Source organism: Alligator mississippiensis, chromosome 4 (genome assembly GCF_030867095.1).
Source record: "Alligator mississippiensis isolate rAllMis1 chromosome 4, rAllMis1, whole genome shotgun sequence".
Taxonomy (NCBI): domain Eukaryota; kingdom Metazoa; phylum Chordata; order Crocodylia; family Alligatoridae; genus Alligator; species Alligator mississippiensis.
In genome coordinates this window covers 144194310-144214310 of record NC_081827.1, presented here as the reverse complement: position 1 = coordinate 144214310, position 20001 = coordinate 144194310, and the positions used below count along the sequence as shown (strand labels likewise).

The window sequence follows — 20001 nt, the reverse complement described above, 5'->3', positions numbered from 1 at the left end:
AGTCGAGTGCGGATATGTGGTATGCAGTGCCACAGATCCATTTGCGACCCTGCATGCCGCACTTGCTGCACACACAGGCGTTCATCGCACTGCTCATTTTGAGCATGGGGAAAGGGGGAGGGTTTTGACACCGGGATTGCTGCGCCTTAAAAAAGCAGGCAGCATGCACTGCCAGAAACCGGAACCTGGCCAGCTGGAGTCACACTGGCTGCCAGCCACGCTCCATGCTGCTGAACTACTGTGGCTGCAGCCCCCGGAGGCTCTCAGGACCCCAGGTAAGTCTGCTGGGGCCAGCCCAGGTGCTGGCCCCCGCTTCCCGTACTCTACCTGGGGCAACATACCATGTCCTAGAGCGCACATGCATGGGCCTTTCCCAGGGACAAACACCAGCTATGCCGCTGCTGTTTGTCCCTAGGGAAATGCACATTCCCACTCTTGGGGGCACACCCATGAAAGCCAAAACTAAAACTGTTTACTTTGCTGAAGACAGGTCAGGTCCTTGAAGAGATTCTGATCTGCAAAACGTGACAAGGCAAGAATATCCCTTTTAGGCACTGGTCCTTGTGACTCCTCAGAGTCAGAGCAGCTGCCTGGAGAGAAGACATGGATCACCCAGCCATTTAGCCCTCTGCAGAGCTAGCTCTACTCAGAAAGGAGGAGACGGCAACTCTTTCTGCCAGGCATCATCCATGGCCTTGTTTACTAAATTGCTGCACAAAGTCATAAGCTGCGTCTCTGCTGGGGAATTTTTACTATGGTTACCATGTTATCTGAGGCAGTTTCTGCCTTTGGAGAAACTGGTATCTTTGAGCCTCTCCCCTCAGAAGAGACCATGTGGTCTGTGTCCAGTGAAAACCCTATGGGCAAACATGCCAGGGCAGTTTGCTTTTATTTCACAAGAAGTAGAGGGAGCATGAGAGTTGACATATCTCAGATAAAAGCACATTTACATCCCTTTTCAGACTTCCCCAAAGATCTGTTTGCTTAACATCAAGTCTGAGGGGAAAAATTGGAGGGAGTTGATTAGTGCCTGTTCTGTCCAAACGAGCTACAAAATATTGCACAGATTGAAAGAGATAGGAGGGAATGGAACAGGGTAGGGGGCTTGGAAGGGGGTATCAGTGGGAGCAAGTGGGATAAAAGAGAATACAAGAAAACCTATAAGAAACACACTTACAGACTGAAGAACATTTCCTGACCAGGTGGAACTACTGAACTATGCAATAATCTCACAAGGAGCATGGCAAAAATAGTAAGCTATAGGGCATTTTTACATGTGCTTGGGTACGGGACATTGTAGTCAGAGTGGCTCCAAGAGCCATTCAAATTAAAGCGCTCACAGCATCTCGATCCCCCTGCTTCAAAATGACAGCAAGGACACTTTAACTAAAGCTTATTGAATAAGCTTTAGTTAAAGCACCCCCACCTCCATTATGAAGTGCAGGGTTACTGATACACGAGACACAGAGGCTGCTGAAGGAGCACTAATTAGCTCTGATGCGCTGTAATTATAGCACATCGGAGCAGCCTTGCCACATGTCTACAGGCATGTTATTTGAATGATGTGTCTCACTGAACCCAAGAGCCTGCCTGGATTTGTTAAGAAAGTTCTCTCCTGAAGCCAACAATATTGAAGAAATAAAAGTTTATGAAGCTGAATATATATGAGGATGCTCATCCACAGTACAGGCATACTGAGTTCATCATTAGGTTTGGCTTGGTTTGGTTTGGTTTTGTGACTAACAATTAAGGGAAGAAAGGTGGAGCCCAGACCTGGGACCCAGCATATCATATGCTTGGATATTTTTATTTCCATTCATCATGTAAAACGCTGTGTTTTGAACTAACCAGCATCGAATCTCAGCCATCCTGCATTCATGTGTGGGCCAACAGGCAGAGTCAAAAGTTCAGTAAGTGAAGAGGAAACAGTACAGAACAAGTGTTTTCTCAGGCAATATTCTCATTTCATAGTAGCTCTCAGCTGTTTGGCCTCCTGGATCCTGCCTAATTACATAGGCAGTGTGTCCAATACACTTTATGTACTTGTCTTAAAGGCCAAAGGCAGCCTACAGGAAATGGATTTTTCACTTCTTGCCCTTCATTCCAGTGAGCTGAGAGCAAAGTTTTAAATTTGTGCACAAGGTAACAGAAATGAGATCATCCCTCATTAACTTGCCAACTTTGTTCTCCCCCTTCCTGCTTAAGAGTCTGCACAAGTCCTAAATTAGTGATCAGATTATTCTGCCTTTAATTCTGTGAGCAGCCCCATTGAAGTCAATGGGATTGCTCAAATGGATAAGACTTGCAGGACTGGTTTCTAGGACTGTAAGCACTGTTAGCTCCATCTGATGTGTAAAGTCTAAGGGTGATAAATCAGAGTTTCGATACAAATGCATACATACTGAAACTAGCATCTCCCTGCCCTTTCTGGTAATTGTCAGACTCAGGAAATAACTTTGGATCTTCTGGGTTTTTCCATCAGATGACAGAGGTCAATGATATTTTGCACCTCTGGCATCTTTCTTTAGAGGGCACAAGCATATACAAATACTGGTCGAGTCTCCCACGAGCTCTGGACTTCAGGTCTAATCTGCTTCCTTAAACAGGTGGATTGAACCAAGAGATGGTGAGATGGAGAAAATTCAGAAAAGGCGCACACAGCAATGCAAAAGCAGAACCAGGAATAGGATAGTATGTGAGGTTTTGAGTGTGTTTTTTTTAATTCTGTGTCACATCTCCAGGACTTTGGCAAGCAAAGACAAGCTTGCCTCTGAAGGATCTATTCTAGGTTTTATGGTGGGCCCAAATTACTCTTGAACAGTTCTCTGGGGCTCAGAGATATCCTAATACAGCCTAGCTATCCCCAGGATAGCACAGCATAGGTCAGGGTGGGAGTGAGGATGGGGACAGGAGCCAGAATTTCAGTGGGAAAGGGCGGCTTTGTGCTATATTTTTATTCCACTGATCAAGTTATTAGCCACGGCATGACTAAGGTTATAAGAAAATTATCACTGACATTTTAATGAACAAGAGGACAGTATTTTACACATGGCAGGCTTTGTTCGTATCAGGCACTAAGGACTAACAGATATGTGTTAATTAAAACATTTTCTGTGCTTTAGGGTTGTTGGTTGTAGCTGTGTTGGTCTAAGGACATAGGAAGACAAGGTTCCTTGGGCAGATGTGATATCTTTTATTCTATTTAGTTGTTCTAAAAAAAGATATCACATCCCAGAGAACCTTGGGATATTCTACCCAGAGAACTTTATCTGCTTAATTAAAACATGATTGCTAACACATTTTAAGCAAGCACCATGCTGCTAGTTCAGGCAGAGCGAGGGAGCCAGCAGAACTTAACAATACAGTTTGCTCTACCCAAGGCCCCTTTTGCTTTTGTTGTTATTGGCCCACCACTTATATCCCATGCTCTGGGACAAGCCACCTACATAGGAGGGTAAAGTCATGCCAGTTTGCCCAATCCTTCTGGCTTGGCCATGCACAGAAACAATAGGAATGGATAGCACTAGGTTTTACCAAATACCCATGGTCTGCTTGTCCTGGCCTGGCCCCGATCCGGCCACTTGGCAACATCCTGGCCCAGCATGGTCCCAATCCAGCCATGCAGGGCTTGGATATCTGGCAGTGAATGGATGAGTGGGGGTTGCAATGTTAATTACCACCACTTCCCCACTGCCAAATTGCCCAACCCGGAGGAAGCGCCACAGACCAGATGCCATAGCTCCATGGGCCAGATTTGGCCTGCTGGCCAGGGATTGAATACCGCTGGTCTAAACCTTTTCATTCTGCAGGCCATATGAGTGGCACAGGGCTGGTCTATGGGTCAGATGGGGCTCTGACTGCCAGAGTCAAGATCCAGCTGGCTTGTATGCCCAGACCAGGCCCTGCACCACCCCACGCACTAGGATCAGGCCCTGTGCTGCCCTGCATGAGGAGATCTGTGCTGTCCTGAGTGCCCAATCTAGCATGCAGGGTCATACACATAGGACTCCCCATGCATCTGGAAATTTGACAGCAGGAAAGCAGCAACTGCTGATGCCAAATTTTCAGGCCCATGTGGAACCCAGCGAGCGTGATGACATGGCTCCAGAGGCCAGATGTGGCCCATGGGCCAGGGGTTGAGCAACTGTGACCTAAACCATAGTAAGACCTGCCTCCTCCTCCTTCCTCATTGTACTTACAGCAGGTATGTGCACAGAGCCATCCTTTCCCAACACTGTTTGAACTGTGCATAAGTGTTTGCAGTTACTCTCTCCAGGCAACCCCCGCTTAATGCTGTTTCGCTTAGCACTACTTCGCTATAACACTCATTTTAAATTGATACCTGATTTCACTTAGTGCTCAGCGAGTTTCTTTATAACACTCACGGTTGCCATCTTGGGTCATTAAAAACACTTGCGGTCACCATCTTGGGTCATCAAGTACTTTTGGTTTCGCTTAACTCTCGGTTTTTCAGGAACCGATTAAAAGCGCTAAGCGGGGGTTGTCTCTATATACATTCTGCTTGGGCATATAAAATAGGATTTAACCCTTGGTAACCTGCTTAAGATCACACAGGAAGATTGTGACAAAGAACCTGAACCAAAGCTCACCCACTGTCAGTAAACACCCTAACCATTAGGGATCCTCATGGCGCTACTCAGCCATAGAGGTAAACCAGCAGCCCCAAGGTAGGAAAAAAGCCAGCTTTTCCCCCTCCGTTGCTGTGCCAGACTCAGCACCCTCACAAGGCTGAATCTCTGTTAGTATCTGTCGCAGGGCACCTCGGTGCCCCTGCTCCTAGAAAGGAGAAACTGCCAGGGAGCGAGTGAGCGCGCCCTGGCCTGACATAACGAGCCCAGCTGAGGCTTGCTCAGGTAATGAGTGCAGCTGCGGGTTGCCAGAGCAACCAAGGGGAACCAGCTGCCTGTAGGGGGCAGGGCCTGGCCCTTATAAAGCCCAGGGCTGAGGCCAGGCTGGCAGTTCTCTGCCAGCAGCCTGGGAGGCAGGAGTTCCCTCAGCTGAGATATGGGGAGAAGCCCGATGGGCAAGTACAGCACATGATAGCCCTGAGAGGATTGGGCACTATGGTTAGCCAGGGGGCTTTATGTTTGTGTTACAGCCAGGAGGCTTGTGTTTGTTTGGCTCTGTTATTACACCCAGAGGCTTGGGTGAGGCTGTAGGGGTTGGAGGAGGCCTCAGTTATAGGGACCCCAGAGAGCGTGGGGTGCCCTAGCGCCAAGAGGGTGCATTATTTGCATAGCGCCAGGGAAGGCGCAGCTCGCACACCAGCGCGTGAGCAACTGGCGGCGAGGAGCGCGGCCAGTGGGTCGCGGGCGCAACCCGTAGGTTGCGGACGGGGACCTAGACCCCGGATTGCGTGTGGGGGAACATAGACCCCGGCCCCAGGAAAGCGGCAATATTATTGAGTAGCCCAGTGTGGGCACGGCGAACCCCAAAGAGGGGGAGCGCCATTGTATGTTATTGAGTAGCCCAGTGTGGGCATGGTGAACCCCAAAGAGGGGGAAGCGCCATTACTGAGGAGCCCTAGAGGGGCCATATCGAGGAGCCCGAGACAGGCATAGCGAGCCTGGCCGTAGGCTAGTGCGGCAACACCCCTCAGACTGAGGCAGGGCACTGCGGTTGCCCCGAGAAGACAGGGAGTAGCAGCGCGGTGAGCCAGGGTCAGAGAGGGTGCTTGTGCGGTTGGCCCATAGGACTGGAGGCCCGCTAGAGAGTCCCGGAGCGGAACCACACCGGCAGGGGAGGCCCAGAGTGGGCCAGATGAGAGTCCCAGCAAGAGGCTGGGCATGAGAGAGGGAGCCCAGAGTGGGCCACATTAGAGAGGAGGCCCGGGAAGCGGGCGTACAGACCGGACAACGTCTATTACATCTGCGAGGCTTGGGGCGTGGAATCAGGGGAGGTAGGAGCCACGCATAGCCCACAAGGCTAGGGTGTCTAGGGAACACCCACCATATCGGGAGACCCCCAGGGGGTCCGGAAGAACCGCGGGGACAGAGGTCCCGAGTAGCCGTGCCCAGGGAAAACACAAGGCAGCCTCCCATCATTATATTTACCATCAAAGACGTGGCGGGCGAGAATTAGAGGGTGCCTTGGGCCGGCCTGTACACGGAGCGAGGGACCTCAAGGAGATCACGGCCCTCTGCGAGGACCCCGCCGTGACAGTATCTTGTGTGAGGAATGCTGGTGGGTGAGGAGATTGGCACTATATGTCCAGTGCCATAGGAAACACTGCAAATAACCCAGAATAAGAAGAGCTTGGTGATTTTGGCAGAATGAAGAAGACACATTTAGGTCAGGCCAAACATATGACAGGTTGAACCGAGGAAGCAGAATTTGAAGCAGAGGGTGAGAGTGGGCCTGTAATTTAAAGGGAAAGCAAACCAATGACAAAGGTGATCAATGGAAAAAGCAGAATCAACCTTCATGGTTTCTTCTCAGTGATTTGTTCAGAATCAGGATCACAGAAATTCTCTGTAACAGAAGAATAAAACCTGCATGGTTCACCTCTCCAGCTACTGCTGCACTTACAGATAAGGAACTGAGATTAGGATCTCATGCAAAAGGTGTACCCAAGGAATCATCTGTCATACCCAACCACCTACTCTATTCCTGCTCCTTTTGCCATTAGTGGAAACTCTGCTATTGGATTTCCTGAGAGCAGGACCCAGACCCACATATTGTAAACCCCATAGCAAGAAAGCCATTAGATTTCTAATGGCCTACAGCTGAAGGGAACAATATCCTGTCACTGAAGATGTTGTTCTTCAAAAGCTTTCCTGTATGTTCCTAAAAGCTAAATAGGAGTGTTGCTCATGTTGTAGCAATGCAAGTCTGTGAAGATCACTGTGGAGTGGAGCATTCTGAGGGTTGAACTGGAGGCAACCTGATGCAGGTCAGACCCCTCTCTTTTCAGGAGTAACAATAAACACCCTTTCCCCATAACAGAGCTACAGCACAGTACAGATAATAGTTCCTGAAAGACAATCACCAGCTGCAAAAAACAGAAAGAACAAAGAGCTCAGGTTCTTACTTATGTAGATAAAGATGACTTATCCCAGTGAAAGCCGCCTTAAGCATAGATAGATCAGATTAGATAGCAGGCTAATCAGTTGTACGACTGAAATTAGAAACCCATAATTTTAGTCGACAGGGTGATATCACCTCCTGAGAAAAGGCACAGTGCTCCCAGCAATGTCCATCTGCAGTCTGCGAGGAGAGGGTCCCCAAGAGTGCTTACATTGTAATAACTTGTAGGCATGCTACATGCAAGCATATGCAACAGCCTTCTACTGAATTGGAATCAGAACTGTTTAGGTGTGTGTTACTGGCATCTAGCTGCTGTCAGTGGATGAGCTCCGGGTACTGGGGTAAGAGGATTTGGGCTGTTCGTGCCATGGGCAAATCTAGGATTTTGAAAAGAGGGGTGCAAATGGTGTGGCATATCATCTCATTTAACACAACACATATTTTTATCCAGTTAAAGAGCAACTAGATGCTTTACTAATATAGAATCATAGGACAGAAGGGACCTGAAAGATCATCGAGTCTGGTCCCCTGCCATGGTCAGGCGGTAATTGGGTTCAAATGAACTCTATAAGGTACTTGTCCAGCCTCCTTTTGATCCCCTCCAGGGATGGCGCCACCTCTGCTGGGAGTGTGTCCAGATTCTAGTTACCCTTGCAGAAAATAAGTTTTTCCTTATGTCTAGCCTAAATTTTTTCTCAACTAGCTTGTGCCCATTGGCCCTCATCCTCCAGGGGGGTGCCCTTCTGAAGAGGTGCTCCCCTAGATCTTGGTGTTCACCCTGACATACTTGTAGGCAGCTATCAAATTGCCTCTTAGTCTTCTCTTACTCATACTGAACAGGCCCAGTTCCCATAGTCTCTCCTCATAGGGCCTGTGCCTGAGGCCCCTGATCCCATGGGTGGCCCTTCTCTGTACTCTTTTGAGTTTATCCACATCCTTCTTGAAGTGCAGTGTCCAGAACTGGACACAGTACTCCAGCTGTGGCCTCACCAGCAGCGCTGCCCAGAGCAGGGGGCAACTAGGGCAATTTGCCTCGGGCCCCTGCAAAGAGAAGGAGGAGCCGCATGTGAGAATTCTCGCACGTGGTCCCCCAGCTTTGTTCACACACATACACACACGGGTCCTTGTAGGGGGCAGTGGTGGGGCCCCCAACATCACACCTGCCCCAGGCCCCATAAACCCTCTGGGCGGACCTGCTCACCAGTGCCGAACAGAGGGGGAGGAGCACCTCTCTGGATCTATTGGTGACACATTGGCTGATGCAGGCCAGAGCTCTATTTGCCCGGTTGACGACTTCATCACACTGATGACTCATATTCATCCTTTGGTTGATTATCACTCCCAGGTCCCTTTCAGACGCAGTACCAGCCAGTGGTCCACCCCACATCAGATAGTTATGGTGAAGCTTCTTCCTGCCCAGATAAAGGACCTGGCACTTCTCCCTGTTGAACCTCATCTGATTGCACTCTGCCCATAGGACCAGCCTGTCAAGGTCATCCTGGATACTTGCCCTGCCCTCAGATGTGCCTGCATTTCCGCACAGCTTGGTGTCATTTGCAAACATAACCATTGCTCTTCCTACTCCCTCATCCAGGGGGCTATGGGGCTAGCACTATATTATTCAGTTTAAGATCAAAGCAAAAACAAATATAACTATTGGAATTTTGCTAGATTATATTTGCTAAAATATATATAACATTTAAAAAACGCAACAAGCTAAACAAAAATAGTCAAAAGATATTGTGTGATTAATCCTACAGTCATTATAATTAAACTAGCCAATTGCCCTTCAACAATGATGGGGATGGGGAGTAACGGGGACAAAGCCCTGGGCCCGCTGCCCCTTCCCTCCTGCTGCTTAGGGTCTGGGCCCACTCTCTCCCTCCCCGCGGCAGTGGTGTGGGGAAGGGAGGAGCAGGCCCAGGCCCAATGTGGGGGAGGACTGGGCCCAAGGGTGGGGAGAAACTGGGCCACCACTGTGGGAGCAGTGGGCCTGGCTAGAGGAGGAGGAGTGGGCCCAGGCCTGAGGGGGGGAAGAGGCCCACTTCTCTTCCCCCAGTCGCTGCCATGGCTGCATCGGGCCGGTTGGGTCAGGCTCGCTGTTCTCCCCCACCCTGCAGCAGGCTGGCTTTTCCCCTGCTCAGGCCCGATTTCCTACCACTGCCATGTTGGGCCCAGGCCTGCTCCTCCCCTGCTTCCCGCTCCATCCCATGTGTCCCTTCCATCATGGCGGCAGGCTGCCTTCTGTCAGAACACTTCTTCACGCTGTTTGTCAGCCAATCAGAGCACAAATAAAGCATTACGGACAGACAGACAGACAGACTTAGGCTTTTATAATATTAGAATGTGCATCTCTCATGCAGAAAACAAAAAACAAAATCTGGCCTTCTTAAGCATCTTGACAGTGCCTCCAGTGCTTCACAGTCAGTCATTTCTACACCTGAGTTAATATTACCACATCTGAGTTAAGGTTATTAGCTACAGCTAAAAACAGTCTTCAGGACTATAAAATAGAAGAGAGACATTACCAGGAATGGCTAACAGACAGCAAAAATGCAGAAGAACAATAGTTTGAATACAGGAAAATCAAGTCCATTAGGAAGTAGAGAGGGTCGTTAACCCATGGGATCAGGGAGATGATAATGAGACATAAATCAATTGACTTGCTCAGCACTGCTTGCATAACAACGCTGCTGCCCATCCCAGGAAGTTTGTTTTAAAGTTTGGGTGGAGTAGGAATCAAAGGGGGCTGCAAATTCACCTGCTGCCCTGTCCCAATCCACCCCTATGTGTACCCACTGCCATGAAGTTGTGAGTTGGACAAGTGTTAAGCATTAGGGTCCGTGGATGTGTTACAGTGCTGTGCATGTCAAAAATGGTGGATGGTTTTGTTGAACTGTTGGTAGTCATATAATGACACTAGAAACTGCTGAAGACCGGGAAAGGTATTATTCTATGGGCTGCTTTTCGATGAAATTGAAAGCATTGCTGGATAGATTTTGTCAAGGCAATCAATTTGACATCCCATGAAGTATGCAGGAGAGAATTCTGTGTACGTGTCCTGGCTGAAAAATGTCCCTGATTACATCTTTCAGGAAATAAGCCAAATGGAACTGATCCCCAAAATGTTAAAAAAAGGGTTGACTTTCTGTGACAGGCCTGAATAAGCAATAAATGGTTTGAGAGCCTTTCACGGGCACAAATCATCACCATTGTCATCATCATCCTCTTCCTTGAGGGACTGGATATACTTCTGAATGAATGTAACCAAACTAATCATATTCCGTCAAATATAAGATGTCACTGAATTTAAGATGCACCCAAATTTTCTGGCCCCAACCTTAAATAAAGTGTTTATCTGCGTACAACATATCTTCAAGACCTCTTAACTTAACTCAAATATAAAATGCAGACCATATTTAGAAGTGATTTCTAAAAGCGTGTCATAGTCACAGGAATATGGTCTCTAAGTTCTTGTACTGTAGCCATGGTGCTGGAATCGGAGCCCCCATATACTGATGCATAGATTCTTTGGAGATGAGTGCTGTAGAAATATTAGATGAATAGCTGACAATTTGAAATGGTAAAATACAACAGTGATTCCAGTCCAGACTAGAGGAGAGAAAGGTCTTATGGCTAGGAAAAAAAGGGAGAAGAAAACTAAGACAAAACAACATTATTATACAAATGTACATGCCAGTTCTTCTACATGCAATGGAGAGATATATTAAATTCCCAGAAGGGTTTTTGTTTGATTCCTGGTACCACTCAGTGGGCTTCTCTTGCATCACAGCTGCAAGAAACTTTTACCTTTTGTGCTGCTATATGAAACTTTCATCCCAAAATTGCCATTAAAAAGTAAAAACAGCAGAGCTCAGAGAGGGATTCTGCTGACAGACTAATGTCAATGCTTTGAAATGTATAAATAAAACATAATTTGGAAGCCAGCTAATTTGGACTTAACAGCATGACCCATGTACTGCTAGGGGTGACACTGGTATAACAAGGTTTTCTTAGGCTTGTTGCCCATATTCAGCTCCCAGTGAAATCAACCCTCATCAACTTCAGCGCAGTTGGATCAAGGCCATGGGCTGCAGCTAGATGTTAGAGTGATATTGTGACTCTGGGGTGCTGACAGACATTCAGCTCCCAACTGTAACTCACGGCACTTCATAGGAAGCAGCATGAGTTACAGCGACCTCCCTGACCCGGATGATGACAATGATGATGATTTGTACCTGTGAAAGGCTCTTAAACCATTTATTGTTTATTCAGACTTTTGCGGGGGGATCAAGCTCCACTTTGGAGCAGCGTCTCTTTCCTTGCCCCCGCAACCCCAACCTCCAGTCCTGTCATCAGAATGGGAAAGGGAGAATGCAGGAGAGGGAGCTCCATTCTGGGGTTTGCTTAGCCTGCACTGGAGTGGGGGCAGGTGGACTGAAGCCCCGTGCCCTCCCCCCACCCCAAGGTGCGAGGCTTCAATCTACTGGCCTCCACCTCCAGTACAGGCTGGGCAAATCCCAGAACAGAGCTCCCTCTCCTGTCTTCTCCCCCTCCTGTCCTGACAACAGCACCAGGGGTGAGGCTGGACTGCATCAGCACAGCCCTGCTCCTGGGCAGGGACAAATAGAAGTTAATGAAGGTGCTCTGCTTTGGAGTGCCTTCATCTGAACCCTCCTTAAATGAGGGTTAATTTGTCATGCTATCAGGCATTTTTAAAGTGGTCTGCAGCCATGCACTTCTATCAGGACACTACTGTAGAGTGCTTTCAAGGGTCTGATAGCGTGACAAATATCACTTCTGTCAGTGCCCTGGGTGGAGGTATGGGCAGTGGAAGGATGACAAAGAACTGTACAACCCAGGACTGGTAAAAATGCTTTAAGAGTTAAGGGCAGGGAAGCAAGGTAGAAAAGAAGTCCCCATTCCTGGCAGGGAAAGGACCTGAGCATCTACCTACCTGGCTGCTAAAAATGGAACATTAGTCAGGAAATCCTGGTAACGAAAAAAAGCACTGGAAAAAAGCAGCACAGCACCCACAACAGGAGTGTGCGCTAGAAGATAGAGGCTCAGTCCTCCAGGGAGATTATCTGGCATCTCCACTCCTGCAGCTGTCTCAGCTCCTCCAGCACACTGGGAGCTGAGAGAAGCCAGACAAGGACAGTTTGCCCAAAGTGGAACAATTTGTCCCTCAAAGTGCATGTATAGGGGCATGTGCTGCAGCAAAAAGTAGTGGCACAAATTTATAAGAGTTCCCAGTGTGTAAGAATTCCATGATTATGAAGGCAAAATGATCAGTTTTTTGCTTTGCACTTGTACATGCACTCATCACCAAAATAAAAGAGAACCACGGAATAGAACTGATAAGTATCTCCTGCCTTGCTGAGTCAAGGAGAGTGCAGGATTATCCAGTGCTTTGTGAACATCAGCTACTTTGAGAGGTGCCATGGAGAGCATATGTGAATACCTTTATCAGGCACTGTGATTTAATATGCATGTACATTTGGAAATAACTAATTACACTAACTAACACATGATGAACTAGCCTGAGTGTTTTGTGTACAAATCAATAGGACTCTGACAAGGATTCATTGTACTGACTCATTGTACTGACTCATGAATTATCCATAATTTACCAGATTCCCTTTAGATTCCACATTCCTTCCTCTAATGTGTGTAGGCTCTTCTAGGTGAAGAAATAACAAACAAAAAAACCCAAAACAAAACACATATGAGTAGCTACCACCAGCCACTCTAACTCTGTTGCATACAAAGTGCTGATTTATTGAATGAAAAGGGGACATTTTATGTAGTCACTTTGCAGAATATTACTACACCTTAATAAAATCACTGATAGAATCACAACAAGAAGCAGAAATCTTACAGGCTCTACAGGACTCTTGCTAATGCTCTACATACTATTATCACTCAGTGTTGACATTGCACTTTGCACTGCAAGGCTTGATTTTTTTTCTTCCTTTGATGTAGATGAAGTGATGAAGGAGAGGTGAGTTTCATCCATTTCAGTCTATTTGTGTTCCATATACTAGGAGGAGAGAAGTGACATAATGAGTGGTTCAGGGTGAACAAATCCACTAGGTTAGGAGGTCCTGAGACAGGAGACTGGAGAGAGAATCCCTAACATCCAAAGCAAAGATAAGTTAGTTAGAGAGGGTGCCTACACAAGGTATTTACTGAGCAGTAGACTAACTAGATGTGCAGTAAACGTCATGTATCTACATGTGCGCCCCTATTAGGCTGGAGTAGATTAATTAACTCCACAGCAGGAAAGTACTTGTAAATGCAAGTACTATCCCACTGTGGAGTTATTTGCTGTGCAGCAACACACACATAGATGCTGCTCCAGGAGTAAATTGTTCCTGGTCAGCACAGCCAGCAGGGGGCTACACTCATGCCTGCTACAGGAGCCTCATGGCATGGGCAGCTTCTCTGCCAACCAACGGAGCCACCCAGAGCCTGGGCCTGACCCCTCCTCCATGCCAACCCAGGGCTGCCTCCAAAGCCCCCTGCCAACCTAGGGCTGGCACCTGGGCAGCTGCAGCTGGAGCCTGGTGCTCCCCCTGGCTGCTGTAAGGGGTAGAGCACAGCAGGAGCAGCCCTGGCCTAAACTGCTCCTCCCCAGCTCAGTTTGCTCCGGACCTGAGCACACATGTAGACACTGTATCCGGGAGTAGTTTACTGCACAGCAATTTGCAAATAAAGGATGCTCTGCAGTTTTGCTCTGCAGTTTATTCATGTGCATTATTTGCACATGCAGAAATGTCCACTACCACTATGGATTGTTCCTATGTACCATCTTCCTTTAGTAGAATTCTCTTAGCTATGGAGATGATGGGGCCTTTTGTCACAGTGGGCATAGAAATGATATGAAATGGGCTACCATGTCATATCAAACTGCAGGATGGAAAAAAATTAGATACCTGGGGCAGTCAGTAATCTGTGTCCTGATGTCAGGAAATCCTAGGCTAAACTGAAACAAAGCGGTTGACCACAGGGAATAAAAGCACATGAGAGGAAGCAGTCTGCATTCTCCAGGAGTCAAAGAAATTAAAAACCCGGAAGTGTGCATCTGGTTTGCTTCTCAGACTTCAGGGGTTCAGATAAAATGGTTCTGATTCCAAACAGACCTATGTTTGGTAAAATGAACCCCCACTCTGACAGGGACTTTCAACAGTAAAAGCTACCCACAGGCTTTATTTTCCCCTCTTCTCTAGTACTAAATCCCCACACTCTGAAGCCAGGAGATGAGACCACCCTCAGTAACTGTTTACCCTGGGGTCGTTAGCCTTCAAGGGCACGTCTACACATGTAATTAATGCACCTGAATTTTCTGCACAGAAAATTCAGGCACATTAAACTGCAGCACCACACACATCTGAATGTGCGCCTGTTGGGAGCAAATCGGGATGTGTCCTGATCTCCACACGACTGGGAGGCAGCGTCCTGCTGAGCCAGGACAGCTCTCCCTGCCCCTTGTGGCACCTTACTGCCTAGGCCAGCATTTCCCAAACTCTGACAGATTGTGCACCACTAAGTTAAAATGATACAACCTTAATTTTTCAGTTCAACCTTAAGTACCACCAGCTAATTTTTGTCATAAAATAATTATAATAAATCTGTTAACGTGTACCACTGATAGGTTGTCTGTGCACCACTAGTGGTACCCATACTTCAAATTGGGAACCACTGGCCTAGGTTGACCGGGAGCAAATTGGTCACTGTCAGCATCTACACGTGCACTTCAGCACATTAGTTTAATGTGCTGATTTCTAGTACCTGTATACAGGTACTAGAAAATGGCACATTAGTCTAATCTACTGCACAGTAATTGCTGCATGCGTGCAGATGGTGTCACTTCCTGTGCATTAGATTAGTCCAATGTGCAGTGAAGTCTCTCATGCAGATGGACCCAAGGTGTCAGTAAGGTGCAGGACAGGAGCCAAACACTGAGGGTAGAAATGGCAGGACTGATCTTTTTGGAGAAGTGAAATGAGAAAATAGAAAGAGCAAAAATCCACTTACTGGTTTCTGGTCCATTGCCACTGCTTTACTCAGGGAAACCAGGTTCATCTACAATAAACAAAGACAAAGTCCCTGTTCTGGAAGCACATTTGCTGAAGCTGTAGCCATGTGGTTATTCTGATAAAATCTTAACTCCTAGTGGGGAGTCCCTTCAACTAGATCTGGCTGGAAATTTTCTGACAGAAAAAATTTCTGTCAAACAAGGCTGATTTGTTAGTTTAAAAAAAACCCACATTTCACAGGGAATGTCAATTAGGACAAAGCTTCATTTTAAAACAAATCATTCCATCTCAATATAGCAAAATGAAATGATTATAATTTTCTTTGCAAAATAACTTTTGTTTTACAATTTATTTTAATTTATTTTACTGCATGATATAGTTTTCAAATACCGTTTCCCCCACAGGAAATGTTGAAATTCATTGTTTCATCTTGATTTGGATGGAATACAGATTTTGTAACTGAATTTCCCACAAAAGGGAAGTTCTCATTCCTAACTGTCACTGCCTAACACATTCATCAAGTCTCAGGGTATATCACATATAAAAAGAGATCTTTAATGCTCATTGAGCACCTCCTGTCTTTTACTGACCAGATCAGGTTGTGGGTGAGTAAAAGCCTGAAATTCACTGCTACGTGAAATATTCAGGGGCCAGAAGGGGAACAGGTCCCACTCTTGGCAGGTACAAGAGCAGTAGGCATGTCTACACATGCATTAATACACTTTAGATAATACTCATTAAATCTAGTATCTCCATTGTGAGGTACTAGGAAAATGTGCATTAGCCTGTCTCAATGCGCATTAACTAAAGAGCACAGTTTTTAAGTGACTCTTAACATGCATTAGCCCATTTTAATATGCATTAACTAAATAACATTGGGCATTTATTCACATACCTTTTCAGACTCCAACGTGCCAGAGATCCAGCGGGTTGGAGCAGACTCAATTAAGTGAGTCTGCTCCGCACACAAGCTGATGCACACTGTGTTGCTTCATGTGCAGTTGTATAAGCTGCAAAACGTGTGTCAGTACAGAGAAAATGGTGGCAGTGCACTTTTGAACTAAAACATCTCCAATGTGTTCTAGTTCAAAAGCACGCCACTGCCATTTTCTCAGCGCTGACGTGCATTTCGCCACTTATAGAACTGCATGCACACAGCGCCGATTGCTTTTAAAAGTGCCCAGCGCTGTGGCACAACCATGTGTACAAGTGCCCACAGTTTTTTAGTGACACTTTAATGCACATTAAAATAGATTAATGTGCATTAAGAACATGTGTAGACGCACCCAGTGAGGACAATAATGAGGTAAAAGAAAGTAGAATTAACTCACCATTCGATTCACTGTTGAGATACCAGCTGACCTCCCTGTGTGTTTGTCCACTAGATTCTCCGCTGGGGTCACCACTTGCTTCTCCACTGAACTCCCCACTTAATGCCCTAGACTGAAAGGCCCCAGATTCCTCTGGAAAAACAAAAAGAGAGACAAGATGCATAATAAATACATAAATAATCTGAAACAAATTCAGCCTCTGTAACTGTATCCTTATATTAAGTGATCTGTGTACCTCTTCGTCCCATGGGGTCAGTGAAGTATATGCATGAGCTGTGCTATACTCCCATTTAACTTAGCTTTTGGTCTAACCCCAACTCAGAGCTCAGAAACCAGAGCTATGGAATATTTTCTTTTACTAGGGCAGAAGAAATCATTTCTCTTATTAGAAAAAATTCCTTGGGAGACTGAAAAGCAAGGACATGAGGCTAAGGTAAACATTAGTGACAACCAGCATGATCCAAGTTTTGGTGCAATAAATAAGGATCATCTTATTTATGTATCTCAAACCTGATAAGTCCTGGGCCACTTTATTATAATTTGTTTGTTTTTGAAGGGGAAATAAAACAGACAGGAAAATAGAAAAGGACAGATGCACCCACCTCACTTAACTCCTGTGTAAAAATAAAAGCAGCTCATTGTGGTTCCTAATTTGTGTATAGTATAATCACGGGCAAAAAGTTGCTGAGGTTCATCAGAACTTATGGGAAGCAGAACAGAACCAGACACATTTGGGGAAGTGCACCAAGAGGAGATTTAAAACAGCAGTTTATTTAAAAAAACAACCCACTCCAGAATTATCCCCAAATCATGATCTGTAATCCATGTGTATTTAGGATAATAGAGAAGAGCTATGCCTTTGTCTCTGATTCTTGCATACCAGTGAGAACACTCTCATTACATTAACAGATAACAACAGTATTGCAATAGCCAGATTTGCTGGAGGAGACAATTGCCAGAGTCTTCAACTGGAGAAAGGAGAATAGGCCAAACTTCTTCCTGTGTGATGCCAGGAAAGCTAGTGTGCTCAGGTTACCTTGTGCTTGAATCAGAGCAGCCATCAGCAAAACCAGCAAGGCAGAAAAGACTATGATCTTCTTCAGCATTGTTGACACCTTGTACAAAGCCCTAACAAAAAAGAAAGAGGATGGTTGCCATGTGTTGGCTGTATTTAGAGTAACCCCCCTGCCTTGCCCATCAGCATGAGAACAAGAGGTTTTCATTCATTCATAGATGTTAGGGTCAGAAGGGACCTCAATAGATCATCGAGTCCAACCCCCTGCATAGGCAGGAAAGTGTGCTCAGTTCAGATGACCCCAGCCAGATGCCTATCTAACCTCCTCCTGAAGACCCCCAGGGTAGGGGAGAGCACCACCTCCCTTGGGAGCCCATTCCAGATTTTGGCCACTCTAACTGTGAAGAAGTTCTTCCTAATGTCCAGTCTAAATCTGCTCTCTGCTAGCATATGGCCATTATTTCTTGTAATTCCCAGGGGCGCCTTGGAGAGTAGAGCCTCACCAATTCCCTTCTGCGCCCCCATGATGAATTTGTAGGCAGCCACAAGGTCGCCTCTCAACCTTCTCTTGCAGAGGCTGAAGAGGTCCAGACAGACTGTTCAAGTTTTACACATTACACCTGCCTGGCAGGTAGAGCATATCTGATTAGATCCTTTTCCCAACTTCTTCCAGTCAAAGACAATGAACTTGCACGGGTGAAAAGTCATTGTCATGTTCTGAGGATTTATCCTACCGCCATTCAGGATAAGATGCATGAGCTTTAGCGTACAAATGTTTCTGCTCTTTTGATGCGATAGATGCTCTGGTTGTTCGATGGCAGCACAGGTGGAAAGCCATACCAGCATAGGCAGATTAACACATGGGCCAGTGGGGCCCAGGCTAACTAGAAGCCCCACTTGCAGCCCACTTCTTATCGGCAGGGAAGTGAAAGCCATGGTTTTAAACCTGGAGATGTTTTTGTTTCCTTTTCAGCAGGAAGCAGCAGAGCTGCTGGGGCCCCTTGGCCAATCTGCAGCAGGGAGACAAAAATGGCGCCAAGTTTAAAACTCTGTTTTTCGCTTCCCTGCTGAGGAGCAAGCCACAAACGCAGCCCCTCCACCAATCAGTGGCAAGGGGGGCGGTCAGGGGAAAATGAAAGGTGCTGCTGCGCATGTGGTCAGGAGCACAGCCGGGCAGCCAGCACCCTGCAGGTAGTCTGTGGGGGGAAGGGGAATGGGGGAGGGGGATGGAGGCCTCCACCCCACTGTCCCCTGGAGGAGCTGCCCACAGCTCTGTCCCGCTGCTGGCCTGGGATCACATTTGCTGCCCTGGCTGGGAAGCACCTGCTCCTGTCCTAGCTCCAGCCCCAGTTCCTGCTCCTGCCCACTCCTGCCCTCACTGCTCTCCAAGCTGCCTGTCTGCATTCCTGGCCATGTGTATGCAGCATTTATTGTTGACTTTAATTAGTTACATGGGCCAAAAAAGCTGATAGCCAATAATGTTAATTTTTCTTCTCTCAGTGACAGTCCAATATGCACCAATTTATCAATGCACCTCTAGAAGAGGCCCCAATTTTGTGTTTGCCCAGGACCCCAATAAATCTTAATCCACCTCTGCATACCAGGGTTGTTATCCCTCACACAGGGAGCCCCTGTCCTCCTCATACTAATATGAATCTCTCCTTACTCTCCTAGGTCAGTGTCACTTCCCTGAGTAGCAGAACTGCTCTTGATAAGTGTGCATTAAAGTATTTATGAAAGAGGTGATAAGAAGAGACTCTGACAGAGAATCAGTGGAACAGAACCCTATGTTAAACTCCAGTGCACTCTGCTTGGCACTTTCACTGTCCTGCTCCTTTGCACATCTGGTTGCTATGGTCCAGGTTCAACTCCACCTGTTAGACATGTAAGTGGACTTAGCTGTCTGAGTGCAATTCTGTTTCACCGTGTTCAAGTCCCTGAACAATCAGCTAATGCATTTACTTGCACAACTCAGCAGGCATGTCTACGTGTGCAAATAATCCAGGAGCAGTTTACTCCAGAGAAAGTACTCTAATGCAAACTCTCCCAGGCATGTGTCTACATGTGCAGAGACAAGAGAATAGATTTGCTGCTTCTAGCATCAGACTGCTTCCACTGCCTGCAACTCTGCACCAGGCCCCTGAAGCAGCAAGGGGGAGCTCTAGGCACCCCCTGGGTGCTAACCCAATGGCTGGAGGGGAGCAGGGGGCCAGGAGACAGCTGTCTTCTGATGGGGGCTGGGACATTGCTCCCCTGCCCCTGAAAGCTGCCTTCTGCCAAGGCAGGCTCCACTAACAGAGCCCAAGCAGGGACAATGTACCCCTGCCCCAGCAGCAGGGAACTCCCAGCCCCTGCTCCACAATCACAGGGCCAAGGCTGGGATTTGTATTTGCAGGTAGCAAATTTACTCCCAATTAGAGCAAATTACTGTGCAGTATGCACCTACATGTGTAGACAATGATGCTTACTGTGCAGTAATTAGCTCTAATCTCAAGTAAAGCATCTCATGTAAACATGCCCAGCATCATCTAGCCCTCAAGACTGAGTCACAAAAAGTAGCAGGGTA

General features: G+C 46.9%; 1 long non-coding RNA gene across 1 annotated transcript in view; it reads left to right on the top strand.

The window, feature by feature from the left end:
* Nucleotides 1-188: 188 nt before the first annotated feature.
* The window catches only part of LOC102564974 (uncharacterized), a 72332-nt gene continuing 52519 nt past the window's right edge, over nucleotides 189-20001 (top strand). Inside the window, exon 1 of the long non-coding RNA XR_009461352.1 lies at nucleotides 189-275. This is a non-coding gene — a long non-coding RNA (uncharacterized LOC102564974). The remainder of the gene's footprint in view (nucleotides 276-20001) is intronic.